The sequence below is a fragment of the Bufo bufo genome, chromosome 9, assembly GCF_905171765.1.
Source record: "Bufo bufo chromosome 9, aBufBuf1.1, whole genome shotgun sequence".
NCBI classification, from domain to species: Eukaryota; Metazoa; Chordata; class Amphibia; order Anura; family Bufonidae; genus Bufo; species Bufo bufo.
In genome coordinates, this window is record NC_053397.1 from 3,329,443 (window position 1) to 3,345,136 (window position 15,694).

A 15,694-nucleotide genomic window follows, 5' to 3' on the forward strand; every position below is an offset into this window, starting at 1 on the left:
AATATCAATCAGTCCGGCAGTATCAATCAATCAGACGGCATCAGTCAGGCAGTATCAATCAGTCAGAGAGTATCAGTCCAGCAGTATCAATCAGTCAGACAGCATCAGTCCGGCAGTATCAATCAGTCAGAGAGTATCAGTCCAGCAGTATCAATCAGTCAGACAGCATCAGTCCGGCAGTATCAATCAGTCAGACAGCATCAGTCCGGCAGTATCAATCAGTCAGACAGCATCAGTCAGGCAGTATCAATCAGTCAGAGAGTATCAGTCCAGCAGTATCAATCAGTCAGACAGCATCAGTCCGGCAGTATCAATCAGTCAGACAGCATCAGTCCGGCAGTATCAATCAGTCAGACAGCATCAGTCCGGCAGTATCAATCAGTCAGACAGCATCAGTCAGGCAGTATCAATCAGTCAGAGAGTATCAGTCCAGCAGTATCAATCAGTCAGACAGCATCAGTCCGGCAGTATCAATCAGTCTGACAGCATCAGTCCGGCAGTATCAATCAGTCAGACAGCATCAGTCCGGCAGTATCAATCAGTCAGACAGCATCAGTCCGGCAGTATCAATCAGTCAGACAGTATCAGTCAGGCAGTATCAATCAGTCAGAGAGTATCAGTCCGGCAGTATCAATCAGTCAGACAGTATCAGTCAGACAGTATCAATCAGTCAGAGAGTATCAGTCCAGCAGTATCAATCAGTCAGACAGCATCAGTCCGGCAGTATCAATCAGTCAGACAGCATCAGTCCGGCAGTATCAATCAGTCAGACAGCATCAGTCCGGCAGTATCAATCAGTCAGACAGGATAAGTCCGGCAGTATCAATCAGTCAGAGAGTATCAGTCCGGCAGTATCAATCAGTCAGACAGTATCAGTCAGACAGTATCAATCAGTCAGACAGTATCAGTCTGGCAGTATCAATCAGTCAGAGAGTATCAGTCCGGCAGAATCAATCAGTCAGACAGTATCAGTCCGGCAGTATCAATCAGTCAGAGAGTATCAGTCCGGCAGTATCAATCAGTCATATAGTATCAGCCCGGCAGTATCAATCAGTCAGAGAGAGTATCAGTCCAGCAGTATCAAATAATCAGACAGCCTCAGTCAGGTAGTATCAATCAATCAGAGAGTATCAGTCCAGCAGTATCAATCAATCAATCAGACATTATCAGTCAAACAATATCAATCAGTCCGGCAGTATCAATCAATCAGACAGCATCAGTCAGGCAGTATCAATCAGTCAGAGAGTATCAGTCCAGCAGTATCAATCAGTCAGACAGCATCAGTCCGGCAGTATCAATCAGTCAGACAGTATCAGTCCGGCAGTATCAATCAGTCAGACAGCATCAGTCCGGCAGTATCAATCAGTCAGACAGTATCAGTCAGGCAGTATCAATCAGTCAGAGAGTATCAGTCCGGCAGTATCAATCAGTCAGACAGTATCAGTCCGGCAGTATCAATCAGTCAGACAGTATCAGTCCGGCAGTATCAATCAGTCAGACAGTATCAGTCCGACAGTATCAATCAGTCAGACAGTATCAGTCCGGCAGTATCAATCAGTCAGACAGTATCAGTCCGGCAGTATCAATCAGTCAGAGAGTATCAGTCCGGTAGTATCAATCAGTCAGACATTATCAGTCAGACAGTATCAATCAGTCAGACAGGATCAGTCCGGCAGTATCAATCAGTCAGACAGTATCAGTCCGGCAGTATCAATCAGTCAGACAGTATCAATCAGTCAGACAGTATCAGTCCGGCAGTATCAATCAGTCAGAGAGTATCAGTCCGGCAGAATCAATCAGTCAGACAGTATCAGTCCGGCAGTATCAATCAGTCAGACAGTATCAGTCAGACAGTATCAGTCCGGCAGTATCAATCAGTCAGACAGTATCAGTCCGGCAGTATCAATCAGTCAGACAGTATCAATCAGTCAGACAGTATCAGTCCGGCAGTATCAATCAGTCAGACAGCATCAGTCCGGCAGTATCAATCAGTCAGACAGCATCAGTCCGGCAGTATCAATCAGTCAGACAGTATCAGTCAGGCAGTATCAATCAGTCAGAGAGTATCAGTCCGGCAGTATCAATCAGTCAGACAGCATCAGTCCGGCAGTATCAATCAGTCAGACAGTATCAGTCCGGCAGTATCAATCAGTCAGACAGTATCAGTCCGGCAGTATCAATCAGTCAGACAGTATCAGTCAGACAGTATCAGTCCGGCAGTATCAATCAGTCAGAGAGTATCAGTCCGGCAGTATCAATCAGTCAGACAGTATCAGTCAGACAGTATCAATCAGTCAGACAGTATCAGTCCGGCAGTATCAATCAGTCCGGCAGTATCAATCAGTCAGACAGTATCAATCACACCGGCAGTATCAGTCAGACAGTATCAATCAGTCCGGCAGTATTAGTCCGGCAGTATCTGGCACAGGCGACGTTTCTCTTAGGGCCACAGTGGCGGGGAGGGGTATTGTCTGACGCCCTTTGACCCTACACATGCAGCCCTGCTGACAGCGGATGGGGATGGAGAGGGCCGGTCCCACCACCTGTTGATTACCAGACGCCGCTGCACAACATTCGATCACCCTCGCAGGATCAGCGGCGCCTGTTTTCGCGCGGTGCCGCCATCTCACCATCTTGCAGAAACGGCATCCAAAGCGTCCATTAATGGCCTGACGAGAACCATCTGTGATCAGCTCTGCGGCATGGAGAGCGCCAGCGCAGGACAACGGCTGATCATCCGCCTCATCGGCCGCCAGGAGATGCGACTGAACACGAAGGTCACAGGGAGAAGGCGACCAATCACTGCGGACCGGAGATTATACAACTCTTCTCATAACTGCAACATACACCATTGTGTGCTCCACCAGGGGCAAGACCTCTGCTTCCTGTCAATGAATAAAATGTTGTGTTTACTGAAAACATAGACACAGATGTGAGATTATTACAATGTGTCAGAACAGACAAAACGTCCGTCTTAAGTGACTGCTGTCCGCCTTCTCCTCTTATAACGCTCCAGCGCTGATATAACCTCCAGAGACATTACATCATATGTGACTGATATCAGCCGCTCCTCTTATAACGCTCCAGCGCTGATATAACCTCCAGAGACATTACATCACATGTGACTGATATCAGCCGCTCCTCTTATAACGCTCCAGTACTGATATAACCTCCAGAGACATTACATCATATGTGACTGATATCAGTCGCTCCTCTTATAACGCTCCAGCGCTGATATAACCTCCAGAGACATTACATCATATGTGACTGATATCAGCCGCTCCTCTTATAACGCTCCAGCTCTGATATAACCTCCAGACATTACATCATATGTGACTGATATCAGTCGCTCCTCTTATAACGCTCCAGCGCTGATATAACCTCCAGAGACATTACATCATATGTGACTGATATCAGCGCTCCTCTTATAACGCTCCAGTACTGATATAACCTCCAGAGACATTACATCATATGTGACTGATATCAGCAGCTCCTCTTATAACGCTCCAATACTGATATAACCTCCAGAGACATTACATCATATGTGACTGATATCAGCCGCTCCTCTTATAATGCTCCAGCACTGATATAACCTCCAGAGACATTACATCATATGTGACTTATATCAGCCGCTCCTCTTATAACGCTCCAGCACTGATATAACCTCCAGAGACATTACATCATATGTGACTGATATCAGCCGCTCCTCTTATAACGCTCCAGTACTGATATAACCTCCAGAGACATTACATCATATGTGACTGATATCAGCAGCTCCTCTTATAATGCTCCAGCACTGATATAACCTCCAGAGACATTACATCATATGTGACTGATATCAGCCGCTCCTCTTATAACGCTCCAATACTGATATAACCTCCAGAGACATTACATCATATGTGACTGATATCAGTCGCTCCTCTTATAACGCTCCAGCGCTGATATAACCTCCAGAGACATTACATCCTATGTGACTGATATAGCCGCTCCTCTTATAACGCTCCAGCGCTGATATAATCTCCAGAGACATTACATCATATGTGACTGATATCAGCGCTCCTCTTATAACGCTCCAGTACTGATATAACCTCCAGAGACATTACATCATATGTGACTGATATCAGCAGCTCCTCTTATAACGCTCCAATACTGATATAACCTCCAGAGACATTACATCATATGTGACTGATATCAGCCGCTCCTCTTATAATGCTCCAGCACTGATATAACCTCCAGAGACATTACATCATATGTGACTTATATCAGCCGCTCCTCTTATAACGCTCCAGCACTGATATAACCTCCAGAGACATTACATCATATGTGACTGATATCAGCCGCTCCTCTTATAATGCTCCAGCACTGATATAACCTCCAGAGACATTACATCATATGTGACTGATATCAGCCGCTCCTCTTATAACGCTCCAATACTGATATAACCTCCAGAGACATTACATCATATGTGACTGATATCAGCCGCTCCTCTTATAACGCTCCAGTACTGATATAACCTCCAGAGACATTACATCATAGGTGACTGATATCAGCCGCTCCTCTTATAACGCTCCAGTACTGATATAACCTCCAGAGACATTACATCATAGGTGACTGATATCAGCCGCTCCTCTTATAACGCTCCAGTACTGATATAACCTCCAGAGACATTACATCATAGGTGACTGATATCAGCCGCTCCTCTTATAACGCTCCAGTACTGATATAACCTCCCGAGACATTACATCATATGTGACTGATATCAGCCGCTCCGCTTATAACGCTCCAGCACTGATATAACCTCCAGAGAAATTACATCATATGTGACTGATATCAGCCGCACCTCTTATAATGCTCCAGCACTGATATAAGCTCCAGAGACATTACATCATAGGTGACTGATATCAGCCGCTCCTCTTATAACGCTCCAGTACTGATATAACCTCCAGAGACATTACATCGTATGTGACTGATATCAGCTGCTCCTCTTATAACGCTCCAGTACTGATATAACCTCCAGACATTACATCATATGTGACTGATGTCAGCCGCCCCTCTTATAACGCTCCAGCGCTGATATAACCTCCAGACATTACATCACATGTGACTGATATCAGCCGCTTCTTTTATAACGCTCCAGCGCTGATATAACCTCCAGAGACATTACATTATATGTGACTGATATCAGCCGCTCCTCTTATAACGCTCCAGCGCTGATATAACCTCCAGAGACATTACATCCTATGTGACTGATATAGCCGCTCCTCTTATAACGCTCCAGCGCTGATATAATCTCCAGAGACATTACATCATATGTGACTGATATCAGCCGCTCCTCTTATAACGCTCCAGCACTGATATAACCTCCAGAGACATTACATCATATGTGACTGATATCAGCCGCTCCTCTTATAATGCTCCAGCACTGATATAACCTCCAGAGACATTACATCATATGTGACTGATATCAGCCGCTCATCTTATAACGCTCCAATACTGATATAACCTCCAGAGACATTACATCATATGTGACTGATATCAGCCGCTCCTCTTATAACGCTCCAATACTGATATAACCTCCAGAGACATTACATCATATGTGACTCATATCAGCCGCTCCTCTTATAATGCTCCAGCACTGATATAACCTCCAGAGACATTACATCATATGTGACTGATATCAGCCGCTCATCTTATAACGCTCCAGCACTGATATAACCTCCAGAGACATTAAATCATATGTGACTGATATCAGCCGCTCCTCTTATAACGCTCCAGTACTGATATAACCTCCAGAGACATTACATCATATGTGACTGATATCAGCCGCTCCTCTTATAATGCTCCAGCACTGATATAACCTCCAGAGACATTACATCATATGTGACTGATATCAGCCGCTCCTCTTATAACGCTCCAATACTGATATAACCTCCAGAGACATTACATCATATGTGACTGATATCAGCCGCTCCTCTTATAAAGCTCCAGCGCTGATATAACCTCCAGAGACATTACATCATATGTGACTGATATCAGCCGCTCCTCTTATAACGCTCCAGTACTAATATAACCTCCAGAGACATTACATCATATGTGACTGATATCAGCCGCTCCTCTTATAACGCTCCAGTACTGATATAACCTCCAGAGACATTACATCCTATGTGACTGATATCAGCCGCTCCTCTTATAACGCTCCAGCGCTGATATAACCTCCAGAGACATTACATCATATGTGACTGATATCAGCCGCTCCTCTTATAACGCTCCAGGACTGATATAACCTCCAGAGACATTACATCATATGTGACTGATATCAGCCGCTCCTCTTATAACGCTCCAGTACTGATATAACCTCCAGAGACATTACATCATATGTGACTGATATCAGCCGCTCCTCTTATAACGCTCCAGCGCTGATATAACCTCCAGAGACATTACATCATATGTGACTGATATCAGCCGCTCCTCTTATAACGCTTCAGTACTGATATAACCTCCAGAGACATTACATCATATGTGACTGATATCAGCCGCTTCTCTTATAACGCTCCAGTACTGATATAACCTCCAGAGACATTACATCATATGTGACTGATATCAGCCGCTCCTCTTATAATGCTCCAGCGCTGATATAACCTCCAGAGACATTACATCATATGTGACTGATATCAGCCGCTCCTCTTATAACGCTCCAGTACTGATATAACCTCCAGAGACATTACATCACATGTGACTGATATCAGCCGCTCCTCTTATAACGCTCCAGTACTGATATAACCTCCAGACATTACATCATATGTGACTGATATCAGCCGCTCCTCTTATAACGCTCCAGCGCTGATATAACCTCCAGAGACATTACATCATATGTGACTGATATCGGCCGCTCCTCTTATAACGCTCCAGTACTGATATAACCTCCAGAGACATTACATCATATGGGACTGATATCAGCCGCTCCTCTTATAACGCTCCAGTACTGATATAACCTCCAGAGACATTACATCATATGTGACCGATATCAGCCGCTCCTCTTATAACGCTCCAGTACTGATATAAACTCCAGACATTACATCATATGTGACTGATATCAGCCGCTCCTCTTATAACGCTCCAGCACTGATATAACCTCCAGACATTACATCATATGTGACTGATATCAGCCGCTCCTCTTATAATGCTCCAGTACTGATATAACCTCCAGAGACATTACATCATATGTGACTGATATCAGCCACTCCTCTTATAACGCTCCAGTACTGATATAACCTCCAGAGACATTACATCCTATGTGACTGATATCAGCCGCTCCTCTTATAACGCTCCAGTACTGATATAACCTCCAGAGACATTACATCCTATGTGACTGATATCAGTCGCTCCTCTTATAACGCTCCAGTATTGATATAACCTCCAGAGACATTACATCATATGGGACTGATATCAGCCGCTCCTCTTATAATGCTCCAGCGCTGATATAACCTCCAGAGACATTACATCATATGTGACTGATATCAGCCGCTCCTCTTATAACGCTCCAGTACTAATATAACCTCCAGAGACATTACATCATATGTGACTGATATCAGTCGCTCCTCTTATAACGCTCCAGTATTGATATAACCTCCAGAGACATTACATCATATGGGACTGATATCAGCCGCTCCTCTTATAATGCTCCAGCGCTGATATAACCTCCAGAGACATTACATCACATGTGACTGATATCAGCCGCTCCTCTTATAACGCTCCAGCACTGATATAACCTCCAGACATTACATCCTATGTGACTGATATCAGCCGCTCCTCTTATAACGCTCCAGTACTGATATAACCTCCAGAGACATTAACATCATATGTGACTGATATCAGTCGCTCCTCTTATAACGCTCCAGTTCTGATATAACCTCCAGTGACATTACATAATATGTGACTGATATCAGCCGCTCCTCTTATAACGCTCCAGCACTGATATAACCCCCAGAGACATTACATTATATGTGACTGATATCAGTCGCTCCTCTTATAATGCTCCAGTACTGATATAACCTCCAGTGACATTACATCATAGGTGACTGATATCAGCCGCTCCTCTTATAACGCTCCAGCGCTGATATAACCTCCAGAGACATTACATCCTATGTGACTGATATCAGTCGCTCCTCTTATAACGCTCCAGTACTGATATAACCTCCAGTGACATTACATCATAGGTGACTGATATCAGTCGCTCCTCTTATAACGCTCCAGTACTGATATAACCTCCAGTGACATTACATCATAGGTGACTGATATCAGCCGCTCCTCTTATAACGCTCCAGCGCTGATATAACCTCCAGAGACATTACATCACATGTGACTGATATCAGCCGCTCCTCTTATAACGCTCCAGCACTGATATAACCTCCAGAGACATTACATCATATGTGACTGATATCAGCCGTTCCTCTTATAACGCTCCAGTACTGATATAACATCCAGTGATATTACATCATAGGTGACTGATATCAGCCGCTCTTCTTATAACGCTCCAGCACTGATATAACCTCCAGAGACATTACATCCTATGTGACTGATATCAGTCGCTCCTCTTATAACGCTCCAGTACTGATATAACCTCCAGTGACATTACATCATAGGTGACTGATATCAGTCGCTCCTCTTATAACGCTCCAGTACTGATATAACCTCCAGTGACATTACATCATAGGTGACTGATATCAGCCGCTCCTCTTATAACGCTCCAGCGCTGATATAACCTCCAGAGACATTACATCACATGTGACTGATATCAGCCGCTCCTCTTATAACGCTCCAGCACTGATATAACCTCCAGAGACATTACATCATATGTGACTGATATCAGCCGCTCCTCTTATAACGCTCCAGTACTGATATAACATCCAGAGACATTACATCCTATGTGACTGATATCAGTCGCTCCTCTTATAACGCTCCAGTACTGATATAACCTCCAGAGACATTACATCATATGTGACTGATATCAGCCGCTCCTCTTATAATGCTCCAGCACTGATATAACCTCCAGAGACATTACATCATATGTGACTGATATCAGCCGCTCCTCTTATAACGCTCCAATACTGATATAACCTCCAGAGACATTACATCATATGTGACTGATATCAACCGCTCCTCTTATAAAGCTCCAGCGCTGATATAACCTCCAGAGACATTACATCATATGTGACTGATATCAGCCGCTCCTCTTATAACGCTCCAGTACTGATATAACCTCCAGAGACATTACATCATATGTGACTGATATCAGCCGCTCCTCTTATAACGCTCCAGCGCTGATATAACCTCCAGAGACATTACATCATAGGTGACTGATATCAGCCGCTCCTCTTATAACGCTCCAGTACTGATATAACCTCCAGAGACATTACATCATAGGTGACTGATATCAGCCGCTCCTCTTATAACGCTCCAGTACTGATATAACCTCCAGAGACATTACATCATATGTGACTGATATCAGCCGCTCCGCTTATAACGCTCCAGCACTGATATAACCTCCAGAGACATTACATCATATGTGACTGATATCAGCCGCTCCTCTTATAACGCTCCAGCACTGATATAACCTCCAGAGACATTACATCATATGTGACTGATATCAGCCGCTCCTCTTATAACGCTCCAGCACTGATATAACCTCCAGAGACATTACATCATCTGTGACTGATATCAGCCGCACCTCTTATAATGCTCCAGCACTGATATAAGCTCCAGAGACATTACATCATAGGTGACTGATATCAGCCGCTCCTCTTATAACGCTCCAGTACTGATATAACCTCCAGAGACATTACATCGTATGTGACTGATATCAGCTGCTCCTCTTATAACGCTCCAGTACTGATATAACCTCCAGACATTACATCATATGTGACTGATGTCAGCCGCCCCTCTTATAACGCTCCAGCGCTGATATAACCTCCAGACATTACATCATATGTGACTGATGTCAGCCGCCCCTCTTATAACGCTCCAGCACTGATATAACCTCCAGACATTACATCACATGTGACTGATATCAGCCGCTTCTTTTATAACGCTCCAGCGCTGATATAACCTCCAGAGACATTACATTATATGTGACTGATATCAGCCGCTCCTCTTATAACGCTCCAGCGCTGATATAACCTCCAGAGACATTACATCCTATGTGACTGATATAGCCGCTCCTCTTATAACGCTCCAGCGCTGATATAATCTCCAGAGACATTACATCATATGTGACTGATATCAGCCGCTCCTCTTATAACGCTCCAGCACTGATATAACCTCCAGAGACATTACATCATATGTGACTGATATCAGCCGGTCCTCTTATAATGCTCCAGTACTGATATAACCTCCAGAGACATTACATCATATGTGACTGATATCAGCCGCTCCTCTTATAACGCTCCAGCACTGATATAACCTCCAGAGACATTACATCATATGTGACTGATATCAGCCGCTCCTCTTATAACGCTCCAGTACTGATATAACCTCCAGAGACATTACATAATATGTGACTGATATCAGCCGCTCCTCTTATAATGCTCCAGCACTGATATAACCTCCAGAGACATTACATCATATGTGACTGATATCAGCCGCTCCTCTTATAACGCTCCAATACTGATATAACCTCCAGAGACATTACATCATATGTGACTGATATCAGCCGCTCCTCTTATAACGCTCCAGTACTGATATAAACTCCAGAGACATTACATCATATGTGACTGATATCAGCCCCTCCTCTTATAACGCTCCAGCGCTGATATAACCTCCAGAGAAATTACACCATATGTGACTGATATCAGCCGCTCCTCTTATAACGCTCCAGTGCTGATATAACCTCCAGAGACATTACATCATATGTGACTGATATCAGCCGCTCCTCTTATAATGCTCCAGCACTGATATAACCTCCAGAGACATTACATCATATGTGACTGATATCAGCCGCTCCTCTTATAACGCTCCAGTACTGATATAACCTCCAGAGACATTACATCATATGTGACTGATATCAGCCGCTCCTCTTATAATGCTCCAGCGCTGATATAACCTCCAGAGACATTACATCATATGTGACTGATATCAGCCGCTCCTCTTATAATGCTCCAGCGCTGATATAACCTCCAGAGACATTACATCATATGTGACTGATATCAGCCGCTCCTCTTATAACGCTCCAGGACTGATATAACCTCCAGAGACATTACATCATATGTGACTGATATCCGCCACTCCTCTTATAACGCTCCAGCGCTGATATAACCTCCAGAGACATTACATCACAGGTGACTGATATCAACCGCTCCTCTTATAACGCTCCAGTACTGATATAACCTCCAGAGACATTACATCATAGGTGACTGATATCAGCCGCTCCTCTTATAATGCTCCAGTACTGATATAACCTCCAGAGACATTACATCACATGTGACTGATATCAGCCGCTCCTCTTATAACGCTCCAGTACTGATATAACCTCCAGAGACATTACATCATAGGTGACTGATATCAGCCGCTCCTCTTATAACGCTCCAGTACTGATATAACCTCCAGAGACATTACATCATATGTGACTGATATCAGCCGCTCCGCTTATAACGCTCCAGCACTGATATAACCTCCAGAGACATTACATCATATGTGACTGATATCAGCCGCTCCTCTTATAACGCTCCAGCACTGATATAACCTCCAGAGACATTACATCATATGTGACTGATATCAGCCGCTCCTCTTATAACGCTCCAGCACTGATATAACCTCCAGAGACATTACATCATCTGTGACTGATATCATCCGCTCCTCTTATAACGCTCCAGTACTGATATAAGCTCCAGAGACATTACATCATAGGTGACTGATATCAGCCGCTCCTCTTATAACGCTCCAGTACTGATATAACCTCCAGAGACATTACATCGTATGTGACTGATATCAGCTGCTCCTCTTATAACGCTCCAGTACTGATATAACCTCCAGACATTACATCATATGTGACTGATGTCAGCCGCCCCTCTTATAACGCTCCAGCGCTGATATAACCTCCAGACATTACATCACATGTGACTGATATCAGCCGCTTCTTTTATAACGCTCCAGCGCTGATATAACCTCCAGAGACATTACATTATATGTGACTGATATCAGCCGCTCCTCTTATAACGCTCCAGCGCTGATATAACCTCCAGAGACATTACATCCTATGTGACTGATATAGCCGCTCCTCTTATAACGCTCCAGCGCTGATATAATCTCCAGAGACATTACATCATATGTGACTGATATCAGCCGCTCCTCTTATAACGCTCCAGCACTGATATAACCTCCAGAGACATTACATCATATGTGACTGATATCAGCCGCTCCTCTTATAACGCTCTAGTACTGATATAACCTCCAGAGACATTACATCATATGTGACTGATATCAGCCGCTCCTCTTATAACGCTCCAGCGCTGATATAACCTCCAGAGACATTACATCATATGTGACTGATATCAGCCGCTCCTCTTATAATGCTCCAGCACTGATATAACCTCCAGAGACATTACATCATATGTGACTGATATCAGCCGCTCCTCTTATAACGCTCCAGCACTGATATAACCTCCAGAGACATTACATCATATGTGACTGATATCAGCCGCTCCTCTTATAACGCTCCAGTACTGATATAACCTCCAGAGACATTACATAATATGTGACTGATATCAGCCGCTCCTCTTATAATGCTCCAGCACTGATATAACCTCCAGAGACATTACATCATATGTGACTGATATCAGCCGCTCCTCTTATAACGCTCCAATACTGATATAACCTCCAGAGACATTACATCATATGTGACTGATATCAGCCGCTCCTCTTATAACGCTCCAGTACTGATATAAACTCCAGAGACATTACATCATATGTGACTGATATCAGCCCCTCCTCTTATAACGCTCCAGCGCTGATATAACCTCCAGAGAAATTACACCATATGTGACTGATATCAGCCGCTCCTCTTATAACGCTCCAGTGCTGATATAACCTCCAGAGACATTACATCATATGTGACTGATATCAGCCGCTCCTCTTATAACGCTCCAGGACTGATATAACCTCCAGAGACATTACATCATATGTGACTGATATCAGCCGCTCCTCTTATAACGCTCCAGTACTGATATAACCTCCAGAGACATTACATCATATGTGACTGATATCAGCCGCTCCTCTTATAATGCTCCAGCGCTGATATAACCTCCAGAGACATTACATCATATGTGACTGATATCAGCCGCTCCTCTTATAATGCTCCAGCGCTGATATAACCTCCAGAGACATTACATCATATGTGACTGATATCAGCCGCTCCTCTTATAACGCTCCAGGACTGATATAACCTCCAGAGACATTACATCATATGTGACTGATATCCGCCGCTCCTCTTATAACGCTCCAGCGCTGATATAACCTCCAGAGACATTACATCACAGGTGACTGATATCAACCGCTCCTCTTATAACGCTCCAGTACTGATATAACCTCCAGAGACATTACATCATAGGTGACTGATATCAGCCGCTCCTCTTATAATGCTCCAGTACTGATATAACCTCCAGAGACATTACATCACATGTGACTGATATCGGCCGCTCCTCCTATAACGCTCCAGAGACATTATTACATCATAGGTGACTGATATCAGCCGCTCCTCTTATAACGCTCCAGTACTGATATAACCTCCAGAGACATTACATCACATGTGACTGATATCAGCCGCTCCTCTTATAACGCTCCAGCGCTGATATAACCTCCAGAGACATTACATCACATGTGACTGATATCAGCCGCTCCTCTTATAACGCTCCAGCGCTGATATAACCTCCAGAGACATTACATTATAGGTGACTGATATCAGCCGCTCCTCTTATAACGCTCCAGCGCTGATATAACCTCCAGAGACATTACATCATATGTGACTGATATCAGCTGCTCCTCTTATAACGCTCCAGCACTGATATAACCTCCAGAGACATTACATCATAGGTGACTGATATCAGCCGCTCCTCTTATAACGCTCCAGCACTGATATAACCTCCAGAGACATTACATCATAGGTGACTGATATCAGCCGCTCCTCTTATAACGCTCCACTACTGATATAACCTCCAGAGACATTACATCACATGTGACTGATATCAGCCGCTCCTCTTATAACGCTCCAGTACTGATATAACCTCCAGAGACATTACATCACATGTGACTGATATCAGCCGCTCCTCTTATAACGCTCCAGTACTGATATAACCTCCAGAGACATTACATCATATGTGACTGATATCAGCCGCTCCTCTTATAACGCTCCAGCGCTGATATAACCTCCAGACATTACATCATATGTGACTGATATCAGCAGCTCCTCTTATAACGCTCCAGTACTGATATAACCTCCAGAGACATTACATCACATGTGACTGATATCAGCCGCTCCTCTTATAACGCTCCAGTACTGATATAACCTCCAGAGACATTACATGATATGTGACTGATATCAGCCGCTCCTCTTATAACGCTCCAGCACTGATATAACCTCCAGAGACATTACAGGTGACTGATATCAGCCGCTCCTCTTATAACGCTCCACTACTGATATAACCTCCAGAGACATTACATCACATGTGACTGATATCAGCCGCTCCTCTTATAACGCTCCAGTACTGATATAACCTCCAGAGACATTACATCACATGTGACTGATATCAGCCGCTCCTCTTATAACGCTCCAGTACTGATATAACCTCCAGACATTACATCATATGTGACTGATATCAGCAGCTCCTCTTATAACGCTCCAGTACTGATATAACCTCCAGAGACATTACATCACATGTGACTGATATCAGCCGCTCCTCTTATAACGCTCCAGTACTGATATAACCTCCAGAGACATTACATGATATGTGACTGATATCAGCCGCTCCTCTTATAACGCTCCAGTACTGATATAACTTCCAGAGACATTAAAGGTGACTGATATCGGCCGCTCCTCTTATAACGCTCCAGTACTGATATAACCTCCAGAGACATTACATCATATGTGACTGATATCGGCCGCTCCTCTTATAACGCTCCAGTACTGATATAACCTCCAGAGACATTACATCATATGTGACTGATATCAGCCGCTCCTCTTATAACGCTCCAGCTCTGATATAACCTCCAGAGACATTACAGGTGACTGATATCGGCCGCTCCTCTTATAACGCTCCAGCGCTGATAGAATCTTTGCACCGTTCCTTGCTGCGTTGGTTGTCGTTCCTGAGAATTGCCCGCTGCGGTCGGGTAGATTGTTGGGGGACGTGCGATGAATGGGTTAATGGCTCCTATTAGAAGCACAGATGTCAGATGACTCGCGCTCGGTGCTGGGTTCAGCTGGCAGGGTCCCTGGCACGGTGGAGCAGGATGGCTCGTTGTTCTCCAGGCAATGTGCCAGCTGCATCCCACGGGCACAGAATGCCCAAATCAGCACCAGAGATTTTCATGTGAGGATGAGGAGTTCGGGCCCCGGGGACACTCAGGGCTTCACAAATTTCTACTGCCTCTGAGAATTGCTGGTATCTTGCTGTGTTTTCGCTGCTCAGGGCAAAGGGCCCCAATA